This window comes from Microcaecilia unicolor, chromosome 2 (genome assembly GCF_901765095.1).
Source record: "Microcaecilia unicolor chromosome 2, aMicUni1.1, whole genome shotgun sequence".
Taxonomy (NCBI): domain Eukaryota; kingdom Metazoa; phylum Chordata; class Amphibia; order Gymnophiona; family Siphonopidae; genus Microcaecilia; species Microcaecilia unicolor.
Window position 1 is genome coordinate 83,822,221 of NC_044032.1, and position 19,406 is coordinate 83,841,626.

A 19,406-nucleotide genomic window follows, 5' to 3' on the forward strand; every position below is an offset into this window, starting at 1 on the left:
TTTAGAACAAGAGGCATAAAAAAGATTTCCATGTAATGCAATTTATGAATTTGACATACTGCGTATCTGGGGGATATAGTTTGGTTTTCAATTCTGGTTTCCTGTGACAGCCTAGAGGTAGATTCTGGGTTGCAAAATTATGCCACACAATATTTTTTAAATCCTGTAGTAATTCTGTGGCATATTTGCAGGACTGGGGAGGGCATGAGGGGGGCGGTGGTGGGGCTTTGGCCAGGGGGGGGCCTCAATGACCCTTACTGTTTGGTGGCCCCAACCACTGTCAGTCCGTCCCCGCTTTCAACAGTTAGGGAATTGAAGATAAGAAGAAATTGAGCATATTTCTTGAGGTAAAATATTCCAGGTCTTTACAGACTGATTAAAAAAATGAATTCTCATGAAAGGTCTTAAATTTTAAACCATTCGCAGAGGGAAAGTACAGGAAAAACTATCTGTATTACAACAAGAACCATTAGAACGTAGTAGTTGCATAGAGGTATATAAATTCTCAGGAGTGTCCTTCTAAAGTTTAAAAAACTAAACTGAAAAGTTTAAACAAAATGCCGGCTTTCGAGGTAAACAATGAAAGGTGTATTAACAGGGGAGACGTGGTCATATCTCTTCTTCCTAAAAATCAGTTGAGCAGCTGTATTCTGTATCAACTGAATTCTATTCCTCAATTTCAGTGAAATTACAGAATAAAGTGCATTACAATAATCCAGTTGCAAAATAACCAACAGTTAAACAATAATATACGAATGGACTAAATTAAGTTGTTTAAGTTTGAAAAAAGTTTTCTTCATCATTAATCTGGGACTCCATACTGAAAGAGGTGTCTAATATCAAATTGGAAGAAGTCCCCCAAATATTTGGAATACATTTTGGCCTATCATTCACATTCGGACCAAATCAAAGAAGTTTGGTTTTATCAGCATTAAGTGTAAGAAAATGAGATGATGACCAATGATCTATTACTTTTTTACTTCAGTTATTAATACTAGTAGAGGAAACATCTAAGTTCGAACTAACAGGGGCCAAAACAAAGTTGTCATCTGCATATGAAAAAAACACAATCCATAGAGGAAGCAAGGAAAACTACCATACAATCAAAAACAAAATTCCCTGCTCAACTTGCTGGCATACATGTGACCTAAACACAAACTCAAATATAGTGCAAAAAAAGGGCACAGATGAATAAAGCAAGAAAAGAAAATACGGGAAGTATAGCCCCAAAGCTAAACGCCCCCTCCAAGACAAAGGAGCCCTTTTACCAAAAAGTAGTAGGGCTACTGCCGAGGTTGCATGTGGTGAATTGGCCCTCTTGCCGGGCTCACCCAGGAGCCTGGCAGTAGTTCTGGGTCTGCCGTGTGCCATTTCTGGCACTAGAAAATAGTTTTTTTTCTAGCGCTGGTACGCGGGCAAGCTCCAGCAGTAGATGGCTGCATGCCAATTTTTTAAAGTAGCACATGGCCATTTATTGCCTCTGTGGAAAAACACCCTTTTCACCTGCTGTGGTAAAAGATGGCCTCAGCGTGCGGCAATCCCATACGCCGATACTACTGCAGGCCACCTTTTACTGTCACTTGGTAAAAGGGCCAAAAGTCTCAACAATAGGGACTACAGCAGATACTCTCACAGGCAAACTAACTGTCACAATCAAACACAATACATGTGGATAGAAAAGCCTGCAGCAAGGTGTTCCCCAGGGATCTCCACTCTTTCCCATTTTATTTAACATTTATCTTAATGGTCTGGTAAGTTTGCTTCGATCTCTAAAAGTTCCATATTTTTCTTATGCTGATGATATCATTCTCTTACTTCCTATGTACATAGACTTACTTACAGTATATACTGTATAAGTATACTCTATGTATATATGGATGTCTAAGAACCATCTTAAAATTAACCCTGCTACAACAAATGTTTTATGGGTGGGAAATTCTCGCCAGACAATTCTTCAAATCAACCCAAAACTAGCAGGGATGAAGTTTTGTTGAAATCAGATATTAAATTACTAGGAGTCATTCTTGATTCTAGATTATCTATGGATTTGTATATTACCGCTGTAGTTCAGAAATGGTTTTTTTTTAAGCTGAAATTGTTGAGGAGATTAAAGCAATACAGTGCAATCCGCTTAAGTGCAAGGGTCTGGGACCAAAGAAATACATGCAGTTAACCAGAGCGTGCACTTAACCGTCATGACCCAAAAAAGAAGCTTGACATCTGATAAACATATGTACAGTACTGTTTATTACATGTACCGTATACAGTCTCCATTAACTGACATTAGGCTTACTTGAAGTAATCAGTCATAGTCCTCTGTACACTCTTGTGTCTGTGTGTTCCATAGACTATGCCTGCCAGATGGTAAAAACTGTCATAGCCCTGATATCCAGTGGCCTCCAGATAGGTCCGCACGGTGTTGAGACTCTCCAGCGCTCTTGCAAAAGTGACATGAGGTTGTTGAATTTTGTCAGCATGTGCCTCGCTGCTGATTTCATCATCTGTTTCATCATCAGCTGTTGCCTGCGTGTAGGCGCATATCTTGACATCATTGCTGTCGTCAGCTGTTCGTAGATCGTAATCAACAGCTAGGTAGTGATGAAACTCCTCTTCAGTAACACCAGCTGGGATGTCAATAGCCTGTTCATCTGACGTGTTTGCATCAGCTGCATCTGTTTCATCCCTCTCCACATCCCTAACAAAGCTTGCCTGTTTGTAGCGGTTTACAATGGTTGCCTGTGTAACATGATCCCAGTCTTCTTTCTGCATATGTAGGGAATCCAACAGTGATAGATTACAAGCCAGTTCAACAGCACGTTTATTTATTTATCTATAACATTTGTATCCCACATTTTCCCACCTATTTGCAGGCTCAATGTGGGTTACATAGTTCCATAAGTGGTGTTTACCAGTTCTGGATAGGAGAAATACATAGTTGAGGTAGAGGGGACAGAGTGGATTAGGTTACAGGAGGAAAGTTCGTTTTATGATGAGAGCTGAAGGTATTAGGTTAAACTTCATTCATGACAAAATTAACTTGAACAATTAGGAACATTAAACTACAAATCAAGAAGATTTAGCAAAAACAGTTAAGACGTATAGAATACATGTTGTATAGATAAGCTTTGTTAATTGGCATTTAGGATGAGTTGTTGCTGTATGCTTTCTTAAATAAATAAGTTTTCAATGGTTTACAGAAGTTCACTATGTCGTGGGTTATTTTTATGGATTTTGGTAATTCATTCCAAATTTGTGTGCATATGTAGGAGAAGCTGGATGCATTTGTTAATTTATCCTTGCCAGTCTGGTCATCCATAATGCTCATCAGACGATGTAGCACAAGAGCCCGATAATGTTGTTTGAAATTGGCTATTATGCCCTGATCCATAGGTTGGATCAGAGAGGTAGTGTTTGGTGGCAGGAAGACCACCTTGACGTTAGACAGCCTGACATCATCACTGTGTGCAGCACAATTATCACAAAGCAACAAAATCTGATGCTTTTGTGCCCGCATTCTAGTGTCTAACTTCTTTAGCCACTGCTTCCAAATTTCCCCAGTCATCCATGAATTTGCATTAGCCTCATATGACACAGGAAGTCGCTTAATATTCTTGAAGCAACAGGGCTGTTTGCTCTTTCCAGTGATGAGGGGTTCCAACTTCTCACTCCCATCCATATTGCAGCAAAGGAGGATCGTCAGTCGGTCCTTCAACGTTTTACTTCCTGTAGTTTTGGCTTGTTTGAATGCAAGTGTTCCATCAGGAATCGCTCGCCAGTAGAGTCCATTTTCATCAGCATTGAAAATGTCATGAGGTGCAAACTCGTTCAAGATGGTAGGAAGAACTGAAACAACCCAATTTTCAGCAAACTACTGAAGACCCATCTCTTTAACAAGGCATATCAGAAAGATCAACCAATGTGAATATACACAACTCCTGCACATATATTCAGGACTGTCTTATTATATCTGCTTGCTATACTAATATCATGTTTTTCATTATCGTGTTGCATAAGACCCTTCTGTAACACTAAATGTCTATTTGCTAATACATTTCCACCATTCATGATGTATTGTAAGCCACATTGAGCCTGCAAAGAGGTGGGAAAATGTGGGATACAAATGCAATAAATAAATAAAACATATTATTTGAAAGATATAATTTGGGTAAAGTTTGATAGGGAAGTGAATTTAAGTGGTTTTATTGTAATTTTAATTTGATTGTAATACCTTGGTATGTCCAGCTTCATTTTGCCTATTATGGGTATGTTGCAATTCATAAAAACTAAAGTAAAGAGTTGGAGAAGAGAAGAGGCTTTTTGAACAGCTGGTGGAGGTTTCTGCCAGTGAATAGGGACTGAAAGAGAACTGGCATGGAATCGAGATGACAAGAGCAGGAGACTGATCCAGTAGTTCAGCTATGGGAACAGAGGGTGAAGGAGAAAAATACATAATAAACAGTACAAGCCTTATTTCTCTTATTTCTTCATTCTTCACAAAGCATGATTGTTCAAGTGCAATTGTGCTGTGTAATTACAGGAAGCTGTCACATCTGGAAAATGTACAATTATGTAGCTAGCATTTGAAAAAGAAGAATTAGGAGATGAACAGAAAAGCAAACAAGGTGACGTGGGGCGCAGGGACAGAAGAAAAGAAGATAAGCACATGGTGTAGCAAAATTAAACCCTATAGACTGAGAATGCAAATAGAAAAAAAACAAACCATGAATTTAAGGATGAAACAAAATGCAGCAGAACAGATCTTGAATAAAGTAGATGGATAAGTGGTTGGTGGCATCAATAAATGTGATGAGCAATGGGTGAAGGAAGTTGGCAGCATGGATGAGCAGTGCTGGAACCAGCCTTTTCTGCACCTGAGGCACATATTTAGAATTATGCCTCTCATCTCCCTTGGCTTACCAGTTGCTGCTCTGGCACAGAACTATCGTTTTTGGCAGGGAGGCATTTCTCTCTCTCTCTCTTGCTCCACATCCACCTTTCTCTCTCCATCCCCTGCATATTCTTCTTTCTTCCCCATTCCTTTTCCTGGATACCATTTTTTTCTCCTTCCTCACTGTTTGTCCTGCGCCCCCCTTTCTCTCCCCCCACCCATTTCTTGCTCTACATCCTTCTCTTTCTCACCCAAAACATTCCTTGCTCTGCATTCACCTATTTCTCCCCATTCTCTCCATATCCACAGCATCCCTTTTTTATTTTTAAATCTACCATCTAGCCCTTGGCCAACAGCTTCTGTATATATTAAAACTGACAAAATGGAGTCACAAATATAAAATGGACTCCAGAAGTGCAGCTGGAATAGCTGACACTGAAAATCTGACATTATAATAACCTTTATTAAGAATGTGCTGAGAGTCCTGAGAAAGAAGGGAGTAGAGTAACAGGATGTCTACAGCATGACCATGAGATGAAAGTAAGAACAGAGGTTGGCAAGACATGTGAAACAGGTGTCTGATAGTACTGCAGAAGGGAAAAAAAGGGGAGAGAAAGTTAGACGCCAGAAGGTTTGAGATAAACTAGTAACGAGCTAAATAAAATGCAAGGAATGTGTGATGATGCCAGAATTATGTACATATAAGAAAGGAGACAATTGTATTAGCAAGCAACTTCTTAACAGGCAACTTCATCTCTGTATTTGATGAGATTGTTCCTATACTTGCTTCCTATGTAATATTCTTGCATAGCTCTGTCATCCAAATGGCAGTTGAATAAAAAGAAAAAATTCTACAATTTTTGTTTCTCTAATTTTTGTTTCTCTGTATATACATTTATTGGGACTTATAACTTTATTGGGATATGTTGAAAGAATTCAACAATTGGTGCCCCGTGTGAGGAGTCAGCGGCAGGACTGCTGACAAGTTATCTGTTTTTGGTTGATTGATCAACGGTGCATCGGTCTTACGATACTGATCAGCTCGTGAGAGGTGCTCTGCAATCTTCTGATTCGTAGACGGGGACTGCTTGGTTTTTTGTGAGGAAAGCGGGACCCCCGATGCCTGTTTCGGTGATTGACTAACAACGCCCCAGTCTTGCGATACTGGCCAGCTCGTGAGAGGTTCGTTGCAATTACTTGATCCGAGGTATCTGCTTAGGTGGTGAGTATATTGACGTCATACTGCATACTTTTCTGTATTTTTTGACCCTGTTTGCTGTGATCCTTTTTCATTTCTTTCTTCTTTTTATTCTTTGTTACTATTTACAATATTATTGTATTTGTTGTAAAATGGCTTATATTAATATTGATATTGAGGTTCCTATCTCTTCTACAGCAGACGGTGCAAGCTTTGTATATGCAGCACCAGGATTTCGTTGCTGGGGATAATGTTGTTTATCTTTCTTGAATCTGATTGTTAAAAAGGGTATGACAATTCATGCTTTTCTTTAAGTCTTATGGGTATAGTATTACGGAGGTTAAATATAAAGCCTCCCTTCAGGAATGCAGCCTTGATTTTCCTCCAGCTGTTTTTGTCACGCTATGTTAACTTTCAACTTTGTGATTTACTGAAAGGTGCATGACGGCATTTTCTGAGGTTTAAAATAAATAAATAAATAGGAATTATTTAGCTAAGTTTTTGGATTATGGAGTTATTACAAATTTTATATACCTTGTATACCAGGATTTTGTGCTATCCCAGTGCCCTTCTAGGCAACTGCCTGGGTTGCCTCACTTTGTTTCTCTTTTATTACATTAGATTTAATATTTGTATTCTTATAGCTCCATGCTGCACTTGGGTTCAAAGCATGTTGCATCTGTTGTAATTTACTGTGAGATTTATGGTATTGTGTTCATTTACTGACTATAGTCCCTAAAGAATGTAAAGAAAACCACAGAAGGTATCCCACACCCCAAAAGCTAAAACATTGGATTTTAAAACTCAGATTTGTAACTTATGTCAAAGTTACCGAGAGAGCTTGCTTCCTCCCCGCTTCTGCACAGATACATTAAACAAACCCTGCATTCGGGAAAAAAAAAAAAAAAAAGAGGGTCCAGTTTGTGCTTTTCTTCAGGGACATATCAGCTACCTGTAGCCATGATTCATTTGCCTTTTATGCAAACCTTATGAGTCTCGTAGGCAGTGCAAATCACAGCTGCTTAATTGTATTGCACTAAATTTGTTTTCCTCCACTGCAGGGGAGGGATACAAATTCCTAAGTTATTCATGAGACTTGCAGACTATTTCTTGCCTATTCTCTGTACCTACCTCAGTAGGATTTGTACAATAAATGTCTAGTGAAATATCCCACGTGTATGTTCTGTACCCCAGGTAATTGAGATTTCAGAGAGATAAGTTTTAGGTTTCATGTGGATTTTCTTGTTTCAGTGTTCAGTTGTTTACTTATGATGTCACTCTTCTTTCTTTTATTGATGACTTGTTCCCTCTGCTGATCTTTGTGTGTATTACATGCACAAGTTGCTTTGGAAAAAAAAAAAAAGAGACAGTCCCTGCCCAAAGGAGCTTGCGGTCTAAACCAGGGCAGACAGACAAGACTCACAATTACAGACTTTTGTTTTAATAATGTGATTTATGCAAGGAACCGTTTGTCTACTAAACTACTTAATGTGTTTAACTCATCATGCTTGTGATAAATATATATCTGTGTTACTTTACCTTGGGCAATTGTGACTCCAGAGATATTGCCCCCTCCAGGGTAAAGGAATTTAGCTGAATGTTCAGATTAAGAAGTTGTTAATGTACCTTGAATGAGAATGCTTTGTGCTGCTATAGAACATTTCTAGGCACCTGCCTACTTTGCTGACATCATCCTTGTTCTAACTTTTCTCCATAAATCATATGTCTCATGATTTTAGCTGGACGCTTAAACCTGGTTGTCCAGAGAGGTGAGGTGTACCATGATAAAGATCTAAATGTAAGTTTTTTTTTTTTTTTTTTAAACTCATCTTTATTAACATAAAGTACAAAAGCCGGGCACAGATCATGGAAAAAGAAATATAACAAGTACAAAATTGACCCGTCTTATCTTATACAAGTTCCAAGATTTCAACATTTTCAACATTTTCTCCCCTCCCCCCCCCTCCCATTTCTACCCCACCCTCCCCCCTCTCCCTCGTCAGGAATTTAAGATTCTGCTGCGGGCTACTGGAGTCAATGTGTCCCAAAAGGGTGCCCAGGCTGTACAAAATAGGTTTCCCTTAGTCCCTGCCAAGTCTGCAATCCCGCTGCGTTCAAATGAGCACATATAGATCATGAATGAACGCCATTGGGCTATGGTGGGGGTGTCCGATGTCATCCATTGTTGTAAGATTGTTTTTTTCCCCATCAATACAGATCTATGTAAGAAGGCACGTAAGCCTGGCTTAGATTGTCCGTGTATAGTATAGACTCCAAATAATTGAGGAGGAGTATGTCGCCATCTCACCTGCCACATAGTCGAGATGTGTGACGCCAAGGCTATCCAGAATTGTTGAATGGCGGGGCAAGACCAGAACATGTGACTCAAATGGGCATTTTCCTTCCCACATCTGCGACAGCGGTCTGATTCACACAATGTGGCCCGGAATGCCCTCCTGGGAGAGATGTGTAGGCGAAAAACAAACTTGTACTGAATTTCCCACCAGCTAACATTTTCAGTCAATTTATAGGTTCCAGCCAAGATAGTCTTAATGGTCTCCGGGGTTATTTGTGTAGACAATTCCACTGTCCATTGCTGTGCCACCCGGTCGAAATCTGAAGAGTGCAGATGGTCTCTCAAATGTGCATGAAAGTACTTTAAGGGGATCCGTAGTCGTGCATCAAGACCAAACATTGAATTAAAACATTCATACACTTCCATGGATAAGTCTTTCTTGGGCAGAGAGTGCACGTAGTGTTGAAGTTGTAAAAATGCAAATGTATCAGTTCTGTGTAAATGAAACTCTCTGGTGATTTCAGGAAGCCTTTTTATCTCGCCCTTATCTGTTATCACCTGATGCAGAAAGGAGATTCCCTTGGCCTCCCATTCACGGAATGTTCTAGAGGTGTCTCCCACTGGGAATTCCGGATTACCCCGTAATGATAGTAAAGGAGAGATCGATTTGTTAAGACTAAAGAACTTACATAACCATCTCCAAGCCTGGCGTAGTGGACAGAGCACAGGGCCCGCCATTCCCAAACTCGAGGGTGGTCTCTGACCCTGGTGTAGCCAATTTGAAAAGTGTAGAGAACCCAACCAGCTAGTCTCTGTCGCTGCGAGGGAGAAGTGGTTAGTGGACCTAAACCAGTCGATATGTGGCGCATGTTACTTGCCACAGAGAACAAGCGAAGATCCAACAATCCCAGTCCCCCTTTAATTCTTGGAAGGATGGCTCTGTTTATGGTCATGCGCGCCCGTTTCCCTTGCCACAAAAATAAGTTTAACTTTGCCTTCAACCATTTTTCATCCCTAACGGACAAAAACATAGGTAGGGTTTGGAAAGCATATAGCCACACAGGGAAAAGGACCATGTTATAGAGTGCTACTCTACCCATCAATGAAACTGGGAGGTCCTGCCAGCCCTGGAGGGACCGGGCCACCCGCCTCTTCAGGTGTACCATATTTCGTGAGTATAGTGAGTGCAAGTCCATGGGGATCCTTACCCCCAAGTAAGTCACCTCTTCCTGTGCCCACTGTAAGGGGAAAGGGCCCTCCCAATTCAACTGAATCTCTGCTTTAGATGGGAGTGCTGTGGATTTCTGCAAATTCAAACTAAGACCTGAATATAATCCAAACTCGTCAATGGCAGCCAGGACTCTGGGGAGAGACCGCTGGGGATGGGTCAAAGTTAACAGAATATCGTCCGCAAAGGATAAGACCTTTACCCGTTGACCCGGTAGAGGCACCCCACATATATCTGGGTCTTTCTCTAAAGTACGTAGCAATGGTTCTACATATAGTAAAAATAATAGAGGAGAGAGGGGGCATCCCTGTCTGGTACCAGCTTTGATCTGCAGTGGAGGGGACCTTGTTTCGTTAATTAGAAGTCTGGCTTCAGGCTCTCTATACAGTACTTTAATTGCTTCTAGAAACCAGCCTCCTATTCCCACGTATGCTAGTACCTGGAATAAATAGTCCCACCGCACTCTGTCGAACGCCTTCTCGGCATCCAAGCTGACTAGCAACAGGTCAATGTCTGCGGCATGGCAATGCGCAATTGTCAAAAGTACTTTACGTACATTGAGCACTGAGTTTCTATCCCTCATAAATCCCACTTGATGTTCCCCAATCAGTGCATTCATACAGGGGGCTAACCGATCAGCTAAGATCCGGGCCAAGATTTTAAGGTCCCTAAATGTAAGTTTTAAATCACAGGGAATTACATTGTGAAGAAGATGGAAGCAAGTTCCCATTCATTGAAAGGTTACTGAGATGTTTGAAGCTTGTAAAAGATATACTGCCAATGTGCAAGTTGTGTGAATAGGGTGAATAACCACATGGCAGGAGTACATGATTATGTGCTACGAAAGTACACTTGTAAGTTAGATAGAAGGGTTGTGGAAGTGGATATATGTGGAAGTGTTTGAACAGGACTATACTGTTTGGGGATAGGCCAGAATAGCAATTCATTTTATTCTGTATTACCTATCAAAAGAAGCATGAAATTTGAGTATAGAATTAAGCTAATGGCATTTTGTTAAGGGTTTGACCAGATATTGAGTGAATTATTATCATTTATGCCCTGAGGCCTATATAGAGGCCCTGTTCTGATTTATTGGCATGTGACATTACATTTACCAGCTTCTGACATGAGTAAAGCAATGGAAGTCTCATTTTGGCATCCAAATATGCTTTCTTATGCCATGAGAATTGTACTAAACTGTTTAGCTTGTTCCAAAAATATAGTGCATCGAGGTCCAGTTATTTCTCCTGGATCAATCCCAATACCGACGGGACCTGGAGTAGAATGGCATGTGGATTTCACAGATATGGTAATACCGGTAAAAGGTAAAAGGTATCACTTTTTTGCAGAGAATATTGCCAGCACATGGTTGTCCTCAGAAACTTGTTACAGATAATGGTAGTCATTTTGTCAACGCTTTGGTCAAAGATATGACTGAATTGTGTGGGATACTGCACCGAAGGGTGGCAGTGTATAGGCCCACTTCCAATGGCCTAGTAGAACGATACAATGGTCTTTTAAAGACTAGATTACGTGTGCTCTTGCAAGCACTAGCAGGAAAGGAAAAGAAATATACATGGATGGATGTGTTACCATTGGCGATATTTCAATTAAGATCCCATCCTAGCACAAAGCTACAGATTTCACCCTTCCAGTTGCATACAGGACGAGACCCCAGAGGGGTACCTGTCGAAGAAATTAATAACGATAATGAAGGAGTGACTAACTATTGGAAACAAATAAATCCAATAATAAATTTGACCAGAGATATGGCAATAGCCAAATCTAAAGAAGTTCCTAACATGACTTTTTGTTCATCTTTTTCTGTAGGTCAGAAAGTTCTTCGGAAGAATTTCACACACAAAACCTGGAAAGATCCTATCTACGTAGGACCATTTGAGATCAAGGAATTAACTCATACAACAGCAAGATTATCAGACCATACCACTTGGGTACATTTATCTGATATACGTAAGGCTCATGATCTAGGACTACCTGAGGAAATAGAGACCACTATTGCACCTCCAGAGAGCAGAGAACATTGATTAACAACATTACCAGTGAAAAAGGATTATGAAGGCTTTTGTAATCTATTTGCTGGTAGGACTTACTTATGGACTCAATACATATGTTGAGAAAATTCAACATGCCTCAAAGACTCTTAATCTGACTAACTGTATTGTTTGCACTCCACTTGTCACTTCCGTACTTACTATTCCAGCACACATTCACCCTTACTCTATGATTAAGTTACAAGGTATTCATAACTGTTTTAGTAATGGTACCTGCTATTTGGGTCGGGGACATGAGCACAGGCAATATTGGACCAATGTTACTGCTCAACGCCTGCCTTCTTTGTTTGCTCATACTATACCTGCATTAAACTATTGGTGTCTGATAAACTCTAGTTCACTTCAGGGTAAGATGCCTAATGTTTTATGTAATTATACTTATGACATACAATCCCGAAATTGGACTGTGTTACAGGGATCCTATGTTATAAATCAGACTGCAACATCTACAGCCTGTCCTAACAAAATGTTCTGTAACCGGACACTGACAACCTCTTATGTGACTTCTACTAACCTTACTCTTACAATTTGACCTTTCTCTTTCATTATGTCAATTTAATGCCTCTTCTATACAAGCCATTACTGCTATGCCTACTGCGTGTTCTTCACTTAAGGCACTAAATAATCCTATTTTTCCTTTTTCTCAAACATATGCTTTATATCATAACCTAACTTCTCTACAGTCTTTACTGTTAGGGGATTATCTGTTATGTGATAATATCCTGTACACCTATCTTCCATCATGTTATAAGTTCTGCACTCTTGTTCAACTAAATTTATTTGATTTGATTATTCCATTAAATGACACATCACATAGTTTTAATAGTCAGAAACAACGTAAAAGAGATGTTTCTAGTACCTCCTTTAGTGCTTTAACAGGAGATGATCAAGCTTTACAATTAGCATTAGATTATATTAACAGTACCTATCCTATGACTAAGACACGTTTAGATGCTTTGTCAGCCACTGGATGGCTCCATTTGCAGGATCTGCTATTGCAGCTGAAATGGGTATGTCAATCAGACGCTTACAATCACTATTACATGTTGTAACACATGAATTAGATATAGCTATAACAGCACTTCAAGAGGAAATTGATGATACAGCAAGATATGCAATGCACACACGCATGGCGGTTGACTTTATGTTAGCCCAATCTGGAGGAGTGTGCAGCATAGTGAATAATACATCGTGTTGTTCACTTATTAGAAATCAATCAATATTGTTAAAATGCAATGCAGCGCATTCTTTCACTGGCAAGAATTGAAGTGAGTGATTATAAGGGAATTTAGACACATCTTGGTGGGATTCAATAACCGGATGGTTGGATCCTGAGCCCATGGTTAAAGGGTCTTGTTTCAGTTGCAATGGTCTTCATAGTTGTAATACTGTTGTTGCTTTGTCTTATCCCATGCTGTATGAAACTATGTGGGAACATGATGACAAAGATAACAAATACTACTATGATAACACATAGGGAACATGTTAACATATATCCAGGACATGGACAGACAAAGGAAAGAATGGCATGTAATAAAATCTATTCAAAGATTAACCATGAATAACACTTGACAGAAACTGTATGCTAGCTATGACGGCCTCTAGAAAGGGAGTAATGAGAAATACTATATCCCCATAGAGCTCAAACATGCTAGACATACTATAGTGTTTGCCTAAATATGTGAACGCTGCATACAGCGTTCAAGGGAGGATTGTATATATTAAAACTGACAAAATGGAGTCACAAATATAAATGGACTCCAGAAGTGCGCTGGAATAGCTGACACTGAAAATCTGACATTATAATAACCTTTATTAAGAATGTGCTGAGAGTCCTGAGAAAGAAGGGAGTAGAGTAACAGGATGTCTACAGCATGACCATGGAGATGAAAGTAGAACAGAGGTTGGCAAGACATGTGAAACAGGTGTCTGATAGTACTGCAGAAGGGAAAAAAAGGGGAGAGAAAGTTAGACGCCAGAAGGTTGAGATAAACCTAGTAACGAGCTAACTAAAATGCAAGGAATGTGTGATGATGCCAGAATTATGTACATAAAGAAAGGAGACAATTGTATTAGCAAGCAACTTCTTAACAGGCAACTTCATCTCTGTATTTGATGAGATTGTTCCTATACTTGCTTCCTATGTAATATTCTTGCATAGCTCTGTCATCCAAATGGCAGTTGAATAAAAAGAAAAAATTCTACAATTTTTGTTTCTCTAATTTTTGTTTCTCTGTATATACATTTATTGGGACTTATAACTTTATTGGGATATGTTGAAAGAATTCAACACTTCCCCCTCCTCTCTCCCCCAGCCCCCTGCCCTGCAGCACCCCATTTGTTTTCCCTTCCTCCCACTTCTTGTTCTGTAGCCCCTCTTCTCACATACCATACTACTCACCTTTGTGTAACCCTGGGCTCACCATAACGTTACGGGCACTAGCTAGCTCTTCGGGTCAGTACCTGAACCAGGCCAAAAAACAAAAATGTTTAATTTCACTTGAGCTGGGCGCAGGCCAAGGTCAGGGGTGCAATAACTCTGGTAAGCCCTAGGGTTTTAAGTCACTCTTTATTATTTTTTCTTTAGCAGTCTGGGAGTTAAATGACTTCATTTGTACTCTAAAGAAACTCTCCACTGCAGCTTTTATAATAAAATGAAATAACTTTACTGGAACATTGCAATAGGCAGATATCCAAACTTTATACGTTGCCTTTGATAAACGGTTCTCTTTGTATCAAACAGTTCTATTTGCTGAAAGAGGTTTTTGTGCCAGTCTAAAACTCTTGGTGAAAAACCTCAACTATTCAGTTAATAATCTTTCTCTTATAAATCCTAGGGTATTTATATATTTACAGCACCACCAGTCTTCCAATACCCATCCTTTTTGGCAGACAAATCCAAGGCTGTGCTTTGCGCTCTTGCTGCGGCAAGCTGTCTTGCTGTGCTTGTACCCAGCTGCCGCACCTACTCAGGGCCTAGTTTCCCTGTCTGTCCTTCCTCCAGAGGTGCACTCCACAAGCTGCTGCCTCTAGCACTGAACAGGCTCTTCCTGTTCTGCTCCCTGGCTGGGTTAACCCTTTCTACCCATCCGGTGAACTCCTGAAACTCCAGTCAATGCTTTTGTTGCCAAAACCTCCTCTTTATTCAGCCTTAGGTTATCGGGCCTGACCAGGATACCCCCTCTTCTCATGGGTCCTGGCAGGGGTGAAGGCAACCAAAGACCATGTGCACTGCTCACTAATTCTATCACTTTTATCACCGTCCAACTCCACCCCAAATATAACACATTGTCAGTTACTCTCTACTGATCGTCCCTCTGGGCTGGGCTCTTCACCCTCCCACTCATGGTGTTCCCCCTCTCCCCAGTGAATCTGGAGAGTTCTACTGAAGAAATTTCCGAACGCAATTTACCAAGGGATTACATTTGGAACAAAAATTAAAATTCTGTTATCACTTCAACAATGGTCACATAGACTCCCCTTCACACAAAGTTACCCTCAACATTTCAGCAAACCTACCTTACCAAAACATTTCTAAATCCTAGGACCCATACAACAGCAACCATATGAAAAGGCAACATTGCAAATATTTCATCAGGCCTTAAAGTCTCAATATACCTTATACTTTCTATTGGGGAAAAAAAAAGAAAACTGTTCTCTGCCTACACAGAAACTACAAGCTAGAAAATTACTCTACCTCAGTCATACACGCAGAATATTAACTCTCACCAAATATAAAATAAGTAATCACAGATCAGAAATAGAAATATGATGAGAAAAACAACATTCTTTTCACTCTGTTGTCCACTCAATATTTCCCTCCTTTCCTATCTCCTGCAGACAGGAAGGGAGGGAGAAACAAGAGGAGATGGTCTGGATTAGAGAGCAGAATGACTATTCTTTGAGCTGCATATCTTTCCAGACTTATCACCTTCTCTGTCTTCCCATGCCTGTCCTTGAATTACATGAGAAGAGTAACTAGGTTAGGGAACAGATTGACTTTTATTTGATGTGGTCTCTACAGGAGCGTAGCATACCTGGAACGCACCCTGCACAACACACTCCGAAATGCTCCTGGTGCACCCCCTCTACCTCACCCACTTTTGACATGCTGTCAAGGGAAGCCAATGGAAGGGGCACAATTTTTATGCCGTGTGGCCACACTGGCCGCAAATAGCTAGCTATGGCCATGAGTCTGTGTTCTAAGTTTATCCTTTCTTTCCTATATACTACATACTGCCTGGAAAGTAACAAGCTGAAGTTAGAAGCAGATGGCGGGTTCTCTGCTGTTGGAGGTTGGGGCCCTGGACACTAGATTTATGGGGTAGAGAGCCCTGTGCACTCATGCAATGGATCCCTTGTTATGCATATGTAAAAACAGCTCTGATGATGACATTTCCTGTTACATATGACGATCAGGGCAGCTGATCTCCTCTCTCCCTTACCCTCCAATCTTAGCACTGTGGACAAATTATTCACCAAGGGCCCTTTTACAAAGCGGCGGTAAGCCCACCCCGGGCTTACCGTGTGCCAATCTGGAGCTACCACAGTCCCAACGCTGGCACCGGTGATAGTTCCAACCCCAGCGTGCATTTCTAGCGCTAGTGGAAATATTCAAAAACTATTTCCACAGGTGCTAACCTGGCAGCAATCGGGCAGCGCTGCGTGCTACCCAGTTACTGCTGTGCGCTACCCAGTTACTGCTGGGTTAGCGCGGGAGCCCTTACCGCCATCTCAATGGGTGTCAGTAAGTGCTCCCTCCCCCTCTTCTGCCTGACCGTCACAATTCCATCTGGTTAGTGCCAGGGAGGTGCAAGGGTAGAGTCAGGATGGAGTTGTCCAGAAACCAGCAATATTTAGTGATACCTGGATAACTATCAAGTTAACTTGGGACAGCAAAAGTGAATATCAGCAGTACCTGGAGAAATGCTGACCTCTGCTGGCTCAATATTGCCCCTTCAGAATTTCTGTGAGAAAAAGATAAAGAGGTTAGTGCTGTTCAGCATGATGGTGACTAGACAGCTGAGGGGAGATATGATAGAGTGGAATGGGTAAGAACAAATCAGTTGTTTACTCTGCAGAGTACAGAGACTAAGAGACCCATTATGAAGGTATTAAAGAGCACATTTGAAACAAATTGGACAAATATTTTTTCACACAACGCACAATTAAGCTCTGGAATTTGTTTGTGGAAAATGTGGTTAGTGTAGTTGGGTTTAAAAAAATGGTTCAAAAAGTTCTAGGAGGAAAAATCCATAAAATGTTATTAACAAGGTAGTCTTTTTGAAAACCACTAGTTATCCCTGGGGAAGACCGCTTGTACTGTATATATTTGAATATAAAGAGATTTTTGGGCCAAAAAAAAGGGCTCAAACGTTACATTATATTACAATTTATTCTTTGAGGGGCCCTTTTACAAAGGTGCATAAGGTCCTATGCAGCATGCATCAAAGTGGCATAACCACCTGGCTAACGTGCATCTGGCTATAATTCTGTGTTTGGTGCACACCGAAAACCAGCATAGAAAATAATTTTCTATTTTCTACCACGAGGGTGTTCTTGGTGGTAATCAGCAGTTGGCGCACACTGGATGGTTACCGCATGGGTAACACACGAGCCCTTACCACTAAGTCAATGGGTGGTATTAAGGGCTCAGGCTATAAATAGATGCACGCTAGTTTTCATTTTGCCGCACGTTCATTTCCCAGCCCCCCAAAACCCCTTTTTCCAGACACAGTGGAGAAATGGTTCAGTGCACGTCTAATACATGTGGCCCACAATACCTCAGGCCACTTTTTGGCGCACCTTTGTAAAAGGGCCCCATGGCCCGCAACCACCACCAACCTATGCGGATTTAAAAAAAAAAGAGAGCAACTCAAACAAATCCTGAGGAATTACATGTAATAACAATTGACAAGATAGAAATCTCTGAAAAATGTTTTTATAAGCTTTCTAAATTGGCCATAGATGAATACAATTCTTAGCCGAACTGGCAACTTATTCCAAACCCGAGCTGCCGGAAAAGAAAAGGTGGTAGAAAAAAATGACTTCAAGCATTCTTTAAACTTGGCTAGAGTAATAATGTAGCTTAGTGGTTAGTGCAGTGGACTTTGATCCTGGGGAACTGAGTTCAATTCCCACTGCAGCTCCTTGTGATTCTGGGCAAGTCACTTAACCCTCCATTGCCCCTGGTACAAAATAAGTACCTGAATATATGTAAACCACTTTGAATGAAGTTGCAAAAACCTCAGAAAGGTGGTATATGAAGTCCCATTTCCAATATAGGATTACTAGAAATTTTGGACCTATCACCCCCCCCCCCCCCCCACCTCCTTTTTTTTTTTTACAAGTCACGCAGCAATGCAGACATAGCCCATTCACTTGAACTTTCCATCTGTACAACTGTTCCCAATTTGTCATTCTTTTTTAAATAGATTTTTGAAAGTTCTCAAGTACCCTGAAAATGGATTACCACTTCTGCGAAAGATATATTTTCTACAGAGATCAGTAACCCAGAGGAACAGTTTTGGAGGCCCCTCTGGCGGTGGAACTTTCATCAGATAGTTTGAATACTTCTGCTGTATTGGAAAGATCTCAGAATGAAGTAAACTTTAAGGCTGCTTTGTTAGCATCTTTTGTCTTTTTACAAGATTGGGATGTTCTGCTTAGGCTTTATTTGAGACAAGTTTCCTTTGTTATTTTTTTTTTGAGACAGAGTTAGAATATTTCCTGACTTATCAACACAGGAGAGATAGAAAAAAGTTCTATTGACGAGACAGGAGATGTTTGTATTGGGTGCCAAATATCAATTTTGTTTTCTTTGTAAATATGTTATTTCTTTGAATAAATGTTACTTATGTTTTTGATCCTGCTCATCATTTTTTGCATAGGATCATAGGTTTAATGTATTCAGGGTAATTTAGAGTAAGATATTAGTTAACCAGCAATTGTAAAAAGAAAAATGGGGGAAGGTATGATTTTTGTGATCATGTCTCCCTTACATTATGGACTACAGCCTTTACATATATTTGTTTCTAATATCTTATTTTCTATTGTATTTTCACATATGGAGGGCATATTTCTGTACAAAGATTAGTTTTTTTGTGTTTGTATTTTTAACTTGCAAAAAAAAAAAAAGTAAAAAACCCCCAACCAAACAGAAAAAAAACACCAGCTAGTTCAAACATGATATGACTGATCAAGCAATGACAAGTTTTGTCCCACTCCTTCATCCTCGCGTCTCTTCTCCATATCTCTGCCACACATAATCTGTCATTCAAATTACTAGTTCTTGAATATGAAAACAGTATATCCACTTCCTGAAAAGCCAGATATACTGAAAGCTTTAAATGTCACTTCATAGATTTATCCAGTCTTGCAGTATATTTCGTAACAAAAGTATGTACATTGGATGATTATTCTTTCTTTCAATAAAACAAAATTTTTTTCTCTGAGTATAAAAAGCCCATTTAGCTGCTCATTAACCAGCTGATGTGAATAGCCTCGGGCCTGAAGTTTCGCAGTTAAGACAGGAACTCTTCTTTTATATTTTTCTGTTGTGCTACATATCCAATGATACCTAAGAAATAAATGGACTTTTGAAATTGGATTATTTTTCAGGAATAATTTTTATGGAGCTTTTCTTAAGACTCATGTTTACAGTGAACCGATTTGGGACCGTTTTGCACTGCAGTATCAGTACTCCTCTTAGGCCGAGATCTTTT